This window comes from Chelonoidis abingdonii, chromosome 14 (genome assembly GCF_003597395.2).
Source record: "Chelonoidis abingdonii isolate Lonesome George chromosome 14, CheloAbing_2.0, whole genome shotgun sequence".
Classification (NCBI taxonomy): Eukaryota; Metazoa; Chordata; order Testudines; family Testudinidae; genus Chelonoidis; species Chelonoidis abingdonii.
The window spans coordinates 19,920,316-19,930,660 of NC_133782.1; the positions used below are offsets into that span (position 1 = coordinate 19,920,316).

The 10,345-nt window shown below is 43.3% G+C and overlaps 1 protein-coding gene across 2 annotated transcripts in view; it reads left to right on the plus strand.

The window, feature by feature from the left end:
* The first annotated feature begins 8,414 nt into the window (after positions 1 to 8,414).
* The window catches only part of PKIG (cAMP-dependent protein kinase inhibitor gamma), a 29,868-nt gene continuing 27,937 nt past the window's right edge, over positions 8,415 to 10,345 (plus strand). For both annotated transcript variants that reach the window (XM_032767420.2, XM_032767419.2), the window contains exon 1: positions 8,415 to 8,611. The gene's annotated coding sequence lies outside the window, so the exon portion shown is untranslated. The remainder of the gene's footprint in view (positions 8,612 to 10,345) is intronic.

Below are 10,345 nucleotides of genomic sequence, written 5' to 3' on the forward strand. Positions count from 1 at the left end.
AAGTATTTTTCCAGCCTTATAAATAGCTCTATTATCAGCTTGCTGTTCTTGTGAAATACAGTCACACTTTGTTTTTTAGATTCCAGGGAATAGTTTACATTTTTCATTGCTCCGATGTAACTATATTTGCTACTTCTTTTAGGACATTTAATTGGGCTTTGGATCAGGCTGTAGTGGATGAACAATTGGCACTATAAATGATTCTAGTGAGTATTCCTCTCCATAGATGATTCTACTTCTTCTTACAAACACACCTTCCTGAGTTTTCTCGTTTCTTGTGTAATCATATGTATCACATACCAATGGAAGTCAGAATATGGCCTGATGGTACATGCATGGATTTCAGAAGTTTCCCACTGTGCTGAGAAATGCTAAGACTTTGCAAAAATACAGGATCCATAGCTAGACACAATGGTATCAAATAGACACTTCCTCTTTACTCCCATGTATTCCCATGTACTCACTATGTTTTTTAAATCAAAATCTTGCTGGATGTAGCAGGGATCTCTAGGATTCTCATCGCAGAGGGGAAAAAAAATGATGACCAAAATATGAAACCTCCTTGTCACGAATGGTAACTGGCAGCATAACCTGTGCTCAGTTATCTGTCAGCAGGTACTGAAATTTGGTTGCCATTTTGTGCAAGGCACCTCACACTTTTAACATAAAGCTGAACAGGGGAGGCTTATTGACTCAGGATATGCCCTGAAGCATGAGGATTAAAGTTCTGTGACTCAATGACAGCTTAGAAACCATGAGTCGGATGCAAAGGCCTGATTCCGATCTTTCACCAGTATATATCATCAGGAATATTGCCATTAAAGTTTGCGGCATTACATTGTCTGGGAGCAGAAATCAGGACCTAAATCTCTACAGGGCTTCTTCAGATTTACAGTGAGACTCATTATTTTAGCCGTTAATAGGGAGAGGGGAGGGATCACAGCCTGTAGCCTTTAGCACCTGCTACACCAGTGTTTCTCAAACTAGAGTTGCCGCTTGTGTAGGGAAAGCCCCGGCAGGCTGGGCCGGTTTGTTTACCTGCCCCGTCCGCAGGTCTGGCTGATCGCGGCTCCCACTGGCCACAGTTTGCTGCTGCGGGCCAATGGGAGCTGCTGGAAGCAGCGTGGGCCGAGGGACATACTGGCTGCTGCTTCCAGCAGCTCCCATTGGCCTGCAGTGGCAAACCGCAGCCAGTGGGAGCCGTGATCAGCCGGGCCTGCAGATGGGGCAGGTAAACAAACCGACCCGGCCCCCCATGGGCTTTCCCTGCACAAGCAACAACCCCAGTTTGAGAAACACTGTGCTACACAGAGAGTGAAGGATTCCATTTACTTCTGTTTTATTAGCGCTTCATTCCACTGTCCAAAAGTGAGAATCTCAAATAACAATCTATCTTGCTATCTACTTTCCTGTAACTAGGTCAACTGACTTTTTGGAAGGAAAGGGAAAATCAGAGCATAGCACTTTGAGAAACTCCTGAAAGTCTCTCTGTTGTAAACAACTCAGAGAAACTCACTTACCAGATCTTCCTTGATACTACATTATGCAGGCTCTCATTTTCTGCTCCCGTTGTGTACTTGGCCCCGGCTGGTAATCAGAAGCCTCCAATAGCCAATCCAACCTAACATTTGATAAATGCACCATATATATTTTTTTCCTGTTCTGAATTACACTGAGAGCTACCCACAGCAGATGCTGATACTCATGTCTCTGTCACACAAACAAGACAGCTTTTGCAAGTAGGATGGTTTTCTGATGAATAGATAGCTGGGTGCGTGACCTTTGTCAGCTTACACTGAAGAAACCTCTGGATCCTTTTCGACAAACAAACAAGAAGGATTTATGCTTGGTCTCTCTGCTTTGCGCTGTTAAATGGTTGCTGCATTTCATCCTATAGGCAGCCAGTAAAGTGAGTCCTATATCATTATATAGCATGTAAGTTAGTTTGTAACATGCTTTGGGATCTGTCTGGATGAAAGGTGCTATATAGATGTATATCAGGGTTCAAATTAATACCAGATTAAAGGCTAGGAATAAAATTAATGCCAGTCAATGTGGCTTTATGGAAAATAGGTCTTGTCAAATAAACCTGACTTCATTCTTTGATGAGATTACAAGTTTGGTTGATAAAAGTAACTGAATAGATGTAATATACTTAGCTTTTAATAAGGCATTTGACTTTGTACTGCATGATATTCTGATTTAAAAAATAGTACTATACACTATCGATACAGCACACATTAAATGGTTTTAGAATTGGGTAACTGACAGATTTGAAAAAATAGTTGTCAATGCGGAATCATCATTGAATGCGGGTTTTCTAGGAGGGTTCCATGGGGGTCAGTATTAGGCCTGATGTTATTCAATATTTTAATCATGGTCTGGAAGAATCACTGCGGATAAAATTTATGGTTGACACAAATATTGGTGGAGTGGTAAATAACGATGAGAACAGGGAGGTCATACAAAGCAATCTGGATCACTTGCTAACTAGGCCCATTCAAAACATGTGTTTTAATGCAGCCAAATGCGAAGTTCTACATCTAGGAACAAGCAATGCAAGGCATACCTACAGAATGTAACTCTAGATGTTAGCAGTAACTCTAAAAAGGATCTAGGGGTCATTGTGGACAAGCAACTTACCATGAGATGCCAGTGAAATGCTAGGGCAGAACGGACGAATGTGATCCTTGGATGTATAAACAGGGGAGTAGTAAGCAGAGCATGGGGTGATTTTTCCTCTGTATAAGGGCATTGGTGACACCAATACTGGAAAACCAAATCTAGTTCTGGTGTCTGTATTTTAAAAAGAATGTTGAAAAACTGGAGGGAAAAAAAAACCCCAAAATGATTCAAGGGCTGGAGAAAATGCTGTATAGTGAGAGACTTAAAGAGCACAGTCTGTTGAGATTACCAAAAGGAAGACTGAGATGTTTCATGATAACAGTGTATAAGTACCTTCATGGGGAGAAAATAGTGGGCACTAAAGGGCTCTTTCATCTAGCAGAGAAACAAAGGCATAACAAGAACCAGTGACTGGAAGCTGAAGCCAGACAAATTCAAATTGGAAATAAGGAACACTGTTTTAACAGTGAGGGTGATTAACCTCTGCAACAAAATCCCCACAGAAGTGGTGGATTCTCCATCTTTTGATGCCTTCAGATCAAGAGTGGATGCCTTTCTGGGTGTGACAAGCTACTGGGCTCAATACAGGGGTAACTGGGTGAAATGTAATGGCCTATATTACACAGGAGGCCAGGCTAGATGATCTAATGCAATGGTTCTCAACCAGGGGTTCGGAGCCCTGTAGGGGGCCGCAAGCAGGTTTCAGGGGGGCCGCCAAGCAGGGCCAGCATTAGACTCGCGGGGGCCCATGGAAGAAAGCTGAACCCCCACCACGCAGGGCTGAAGCCCAGGTCCCTGAGCCCTGCCACTCAGGGCTGAAGCCGAAGTCTGAACAACTTAGTTTCACGGGGGGCGCCTGTGGTGTGGGGCCCCGGGCAATTGCCTTGCTTGCTACCCCCTAATTCCAGCCCTGGGTTTTACATGCACAAAATCAGTTGTTGTGGCACAGGTGGGCCATGGAGTTTTTATAGCATGTTGGGGGGGCCTCAGAAAAAAAATTGTTGAGAACCTCTGATCTAATGGATTCTTCTGCCCTTAAACTCTGTGAATCATCATCATCATCATCATCATCACGTGGTAGCATAGCTCACTATTAGGTCTAAATCTGAGATCTGTTCACATATGCTGCCTCTCTATATATGCATGCAACTGGCAGTGAATTCTTTTGCAAGACCATTCACATGGAAGATGCTATACAAAAAATGAATAATTGGAACATATTTTTCCATGGGCAGTGATTTATTTTCATAAAGTAAAAGCAAAGCCTTTTTTATTTAATAGAAAAATACATATTCTCTGGAAAGAGTTTGGGATCAGACTCAAGCAACTAAATAGCTGGGCCAAACATTTAAAGAAGTGTTTGGTTAAACAGCAGAGGAGATAAGATGCCCTGGGACCAGCAGCAGGTCAGGGGAACGGTATAAACGTGTGGAGTGAAATTGTCCAGAAGCAAAGCCCTACCACTCATTTTGCAACAAAAATCTTTCGTGTCTCCATGCAGATTATTGGCACTATAAATAGTTTCTGCTCAAAGTAAACATGTTTTGAGAGTACTCTGCCCTGCTGGCATGAGATCCCCAGGCTGAGCAGCTCAGCAGCAGCGTCCCAAGTGTGTCTCTCTCTGCATGTCCACACATTCCCAGTGACACAAAGCTGCTAATGCCTCTCCCCCCACAAATGGTCATCAGACCCCAGCCATTAATACAGATAATCCTGATGTGGCTGGTTAGTGGATTAGGCGCTTTACAAATTCCTCGATTTTTGTATATTTCACAGCCTGCTGCTGAATATATCTGGTTTTATAGCTTTGAAATTGGCCTGGGAGCCCCAGGATGATTTGTCTGGGGACATGTCGATGCTCCTGCATTATCTTAGGACACTGACAAACAGGGCCCACTCTTTTAGATTTCAGGCAGAAAGAAAGAGGGTAATTTGTCACTAAAACTGCTTTCAGCCAATAGTCTTTTTCTCATCCCAACATTGCCAGCTTTCAGTGTTTTACTGGAAAGTTGCAGATTTCCCCACTTTCCTTAACAAGCCCAGCAGCTTGTTGAAATGAGCTCTGCTTTTTATGACCCAAAGTTTGTTTAAAGTGGGGGGTGGGGGTAGGAAGTCTGGCAAAAATCAGAGCCTGCCACATTTTTTTCAGACCTATATTGTGCAACTCCATATTTCTTTGTCTGTATCATCGAGTAACATTAATGGAGCCCTTAGGTACAGTTTTATGCTAGTGGGAAACCTAATTTATGCAAGGAACATAGATAATCCCATGTGTATTGATGTAAAAATGTCAGATACCTTTTGTGGAGAACTAAATTCAGACTGCATTTAAGTCAGAAGCAGGTCAGGTCTTTCTGAAAGAAGAGATTATTTCCTTGCTGTGCAGGAGTTCCTAACAGTCCTTTCTGCTGTTTGTTTTTCTTACTGGAACATTTAGTGGGTGCACAGTTAAGCAGCACTCAGCTGCGGTGGTGATTGTGTCCGAATGTTATCAGCCTTGAGGATCGGTTCACACAGCCCCTTGAGAATGCCATTTCCCCTGTTCCCTTTGATCACAAGCTAAAGAACAACGATCAGCCCCAGGACACCTTGGGCTCCTCACTGTCACATGCTTTGTTATCCTTTGCTGCACCAGAGTCCAGTGAAGTCCATGGCTGCAAAATCACAGTCCCAGCTGCGAAGCCTGATAGTTCTGTTAATTCCTTGCAGGGCGGCTCCGAAGACTGTTCCCTGCCACATAATACGTGACTCTCAAGAAACAAATATTGTGATTTCCTTGCAGGCCAGCTCTGGTGGCTCCATAGGAAACAACAGACATCAGCAGCCTGCTACAGCAAAACCAATATTCCTCTTGTCCAAAGTGGCCATGTCACTTCCCACCTGGCCTGGGCCACGCAGATCAGGCAGCTAGAAGGCAAGAAACAGCAAAATGAACACTTTAGAAAGACACAGTAGCGAACTGGAGTAACAGTGATATGAGAGGCTTCATGCACTGAGCATCAAGGCTAGTTGTATCTTTTGCTGAACCTGTTTGCCCAACTTTGTGTTAATCTAGTCAATCAATTTCTTCCTAGCTCTCTGGGCCTATTGATACGTGTTCACCATTGTGGCCTGGAAGGTTTTTTTATTTTTTAACCCACTACTTCAGAAAGTCTGTGAAACAGAAGGTCTCTGCCCCGAAGATCTTACACTCAAATCCAGTAGAACAATGGTTTTCAACCTGTGGTTCCTGAACCCCTGGGGGTCCGTGGACTATGTTTAAGGGGGTCCACAAAAGGTTGCTTTTACCATAGAACCGTGGTTTTCAACCTGGGGTCTGCGGACCCATGTCTAAGATTTCCAAAGGGGTCTGTGCCTCCATATTGACATTTTTTAGGGGTCTGCAAATGAAAAAAGTTTGAAAACCACTGAAATAGAAAAAGGCAGTTCAAGGAGAGGTGGAGATGAGAACTATTAAGAAAATGTGGAGGGAAGGAAGTTTCCTTAGACATTTTTTTACTTTCATCAAAATACCAAAAACTACAATTTTTTGGCCAACCCCCCAAAGTTTTCAGTTTTTGGCCACAAAGATTTGGGTTTCCAGTTTTCAATGAAAAGTCAACATTTTGTTGACTTGAAAACCCATTGAAGAAGAGCTTTGATGAAGAATTTTTGACCAGCCCTAGTAGAGGCAGCATCAGTGAGGAGATGCCCTAGGTGTCTTCAGGGAACACGTGGGTTAGTGGGAGGAAAAGAACACAGGGTACAGGAGGCTGTTCTAAACGCTGGAGGCAGGGAGAAAGCAGGACCAAAGCAGAGAATAGGAGGAGACAAAGGGAGCAGTTAGGAGGCAGGATTGGCGATCCCTAAGGAGCAAACACAGTGTGCCCATGCTCCTGCATCTCTATCATGCTTTATTATTATTATTGAATATTGGCTCTGTGATGGTAGCTCATAGGAGCCCCAGACAAGGAATCTAAAAGTCAGTCTCTGCCCCAAAGGCCTTACAGTCTAAGCATTTGTGTGAGACCCCCTAGATCTGTGGGTTTATTTAACATCAGAGCTGGAGTGACTGCAGGAACTCCAGCCCTCACTGGATCAGCAGAGCAATCTGTTGGTGCTGTTGCTGGATAATGTATCTCTCAGCAATCATGCTGCAGAGCCTCCCTCTGCCAATTATGTGTCTCCAATACAGGCATTGCTTTGTGTTCAGAATTTCTTACAGTTAATTTTGGGTAAGTAATAATGTGTGACTCAAAAGTACCATAGAGAGATTGGTTGATGTCAACTGATATGTTTTTGGAAATAAGACTCACTTCCTGAAGTTGGCCTCAGAACAAAAGAGAATCGAGTCAAGATGCTCAGAGATTCTAGGCACTCCAGGTTGGTTTGGGCTCAGAGATTACAAAAATAGAGGGCACACCTGGCTTTGCTGACTGGCTTTTTCCTTCTTCAATGACTTACTGGAATCACCATGGCAATTCTCTTGCTGTCTACCTTTTCTTCTGGTACTGTTCTCTCTTCCGGCACATGTGGCAGGGGCTAATGTGAGTCTATATCAGACTGAATGGTTTGTTCTTTTCTAATTAACATAAAAAGAGAGTCTCTCTGGAGGAGATAGAGTAAAACAGATTCACAGCAGACCCAGTTAAGCTGCCTTTTCTTGGTATGAAGGGGATTTTCCCAGCTGGTGTGAAGGCAACTAGTGAGGTTGAGACTGGATGGCACCAATGGCCATCTGGTACCTTATGGAAGAAGCACAGGATGGGAACATCTCCCAGCTACTAGTCTGATTTGATTTCTATCATGTGTATCGCAAGACTGAAGCTGGAGAAACTAAGTTCACTCCGCTCTGGTTATTCTCACCAAATTGCTCACCTTGGCCCCAGTCCAAATCTGTTAAAGTCAGTGGGAAAGCTCTCATTGTCTGTAGTGGGAATTGGATCAGACCCTGTGAGCATGTAGCATATTTTTCATTTATGCCACACCCACTGATTATATTTTATCTTAAACCAGATTGTAAACTCTTTGGGGAGGGACTATGGCTTCCTAATTTGTCTGTACAGAGCCTAGCACAATGGGGCCCTAATCCTGATTGCACTAATATAACACAAATAAATAATAATAGTATCTATCTGTCATATCTGGATTTTCACACTGCTTGCCACTATGCTGTCTCTGAGCCTTCGGTCCTTAATTGTTGTGTAGTGCTGTTAATAGTTGCTGCTTTTCACCCCAGAGTAGACTACATTTCAGTGGTGGTTGAAGTAAAGTGTGCATGGACTTCAGATAATTATTTAAAGTATTGTATGCACTTTGGGATCCTTTGAGGCAAAAAGTGCTCTATAAAATTTAAGGTTGTTACTCCATTGGGTTTTTCCTTTTGCTGTCTCCCATAAAATTGTTCTCACTGTGTTGGTTGTTACAGCACATCATACCAAAACACTTAGGAAAAAGGAAAAACACCAAGGTGCAGCTGAGAAGTGAATCTGAACAATATGCAAAGGGAACCTAGAACAGCTGTCCACACAAGGCACTAAACAGGTGGAAGATCTTTAGTGGTTGTTACAGTAAGCAGGAGACCTCTGTGACAAAGGCAACAGTGTTCAAAATTGAAGGAAGGATGTTAAGCCACATGCAGCTGCTGGGAGATGAGGTTACAATGCAAATCTAAACAAAGCTTTTGCTAAAAGGAAATAGATCCTCCTATGTGCAGGGAGGTTGAAACTGAGCAAGTAGCTGCTTGACATCATCAGGCTGAGCATTGGATTACAGCAAACGGACTTGGAAAGAGAGATAGGACACGCCTCCCAAACCCTTGAAGTGCAACTTCATTTAGCATCTATTAGTACAAGGAAACTGTAAGTCTGAAACTGACTGTGATAAGCTGGCCAGCTTGGCTGCTTGCCATACCAGGCAGGTATGCCGGGGGGGGCGTTAACTGAGCCTGGATTTGTTCGTTAACGGCTTGATTTCTTAACTTGGAGAGCAGCGGGAGCTGTGTTCCGTAAGTACAGTTTTACATGCTGCTAAGAGAATGGGCTGCAGTGAATACAAACGTTAGCAATTTACAGTGCATCAGATAGAGGAGTAGTTATTTTTACACAGTGATACGTATGCAATTACAAGGAAGAGCTGATCTGGTCCAAAGCTCTCAGCATTGTTGTGTGGGAGCCAGAACTGTGACCCCGATAGATTATTTGTCTACAGATATATTAAACTTTTGTCTAAACTACTGGGAATGGCAGAATCAAGCTGCCCACAAACCATAGACTAAATAGAATTCCATTTTTCTACATAGTGTTTGTAGGTTGGTTGGTAGGAATGTGGCTACCATTCCACTTGAAAGGAATGCCATTCAGTACTTGCTCCAAAGGGCAAGTGGAGAGAGTGTATTCAGTATTTAGAAATCAAAACACAACGTGTCTCTGTGACACCAATGGGAACCTCTAGCCTGATTTCTGTAGTCAGTCTGTTTATTTCTAAAAAGTGACCAGACACAGAATATCCTACCGCATTGGTTTACGAATGAAAAAATAATACAAATCCACAAGCTGTCCTGAGGGATTCTGCGTATGGAGCATATACTGTACCAGGCACATAATGCTGTGATAACGGTGATCATGTTATAACATGAAATATTATTAAGGACTGCAAGGAATGGCATGTGTAATAAAAGGTTCAGTCTGCACCATTGATTTGAATGTGAATTTTGTCACTAGCTTCAATGGAAGCAGAATCAGAGATGCTATAGGGTCCAGCCTCATAAGAAAATGCAAAAAAACTCACTGTTTTAAAATGAAGAGCCGTAAATAAAGCCACAGTGAGGTGGGATCAGCAAAACACTTTATAAACTGTATTAAAAAATCCTCCCTTGTCGATCAGGGCTTTGTGCCCTGAGCAACTGATATGGCTTATGGAGGTGCAGATCGTATGAATTTCACAACAGGTGAAAAGGGGTGGAGGAAGGGAAATGTTTCCATTTGCTCAGGTCCACAAAATGTGAACCAAATCCAGCTTGCCTTACTCACAGGAGCAGCCTCACTGGTGCCTAGATTCTTCTGGGATGGATGAGTTCACAAGTGCACATCAAATAGGACGTATACCTAGACAGTATGTTGCACCAATGAAATAGCATTAAGGTGAGTCCTTTAGAGAGGGGAAAACTCCAAGCTCAGCCTGCAAGCCAGATGCAGCCTATGGAGTTCTGCACTAAGAACTGAAAGAACCCCCCTGTTTAATAAAGAGATGCTGCATGTAATGTAGTACGCAGTCCATTCCATGACTGCTGAATGCAGGCCAAGATGGACCTTATGTGGTAACTGTGAAGCACAAGCTACATTTCCCAATCTGTGAACTAGAAAGAGCTACAGAATTATGAGTAACCAGCATCCTGAAGACTCCTCAAGCCTCTTCTCTCTCGTGACAAGGACATATGGGTTGAGGCGCAACACCTGGTCTCATTCATGCTGCAAATGCAGTTTCACTGAAGGTCTCTAGAGCAGTGTTTCTCAAACTGGGGTCGTCGCTTGTCCAGGGAAAGCCCCAGGTGGGCGCGGCCGGTTTGTTTATCTCCCACGTTGTCATAAGTAGATAGGTAAGGTAAGGGTTAATTTTCTTTTGCCTGTAAAGGGTGAACAAAGGGAACCAAACACCTGACCAGAGGACCAATCAGAGAACTGGATTTTTTAAAAGTCAGGGGCGGGAATTGTGTACTCTAGGTCTTTTGTTTTTCCCAGCT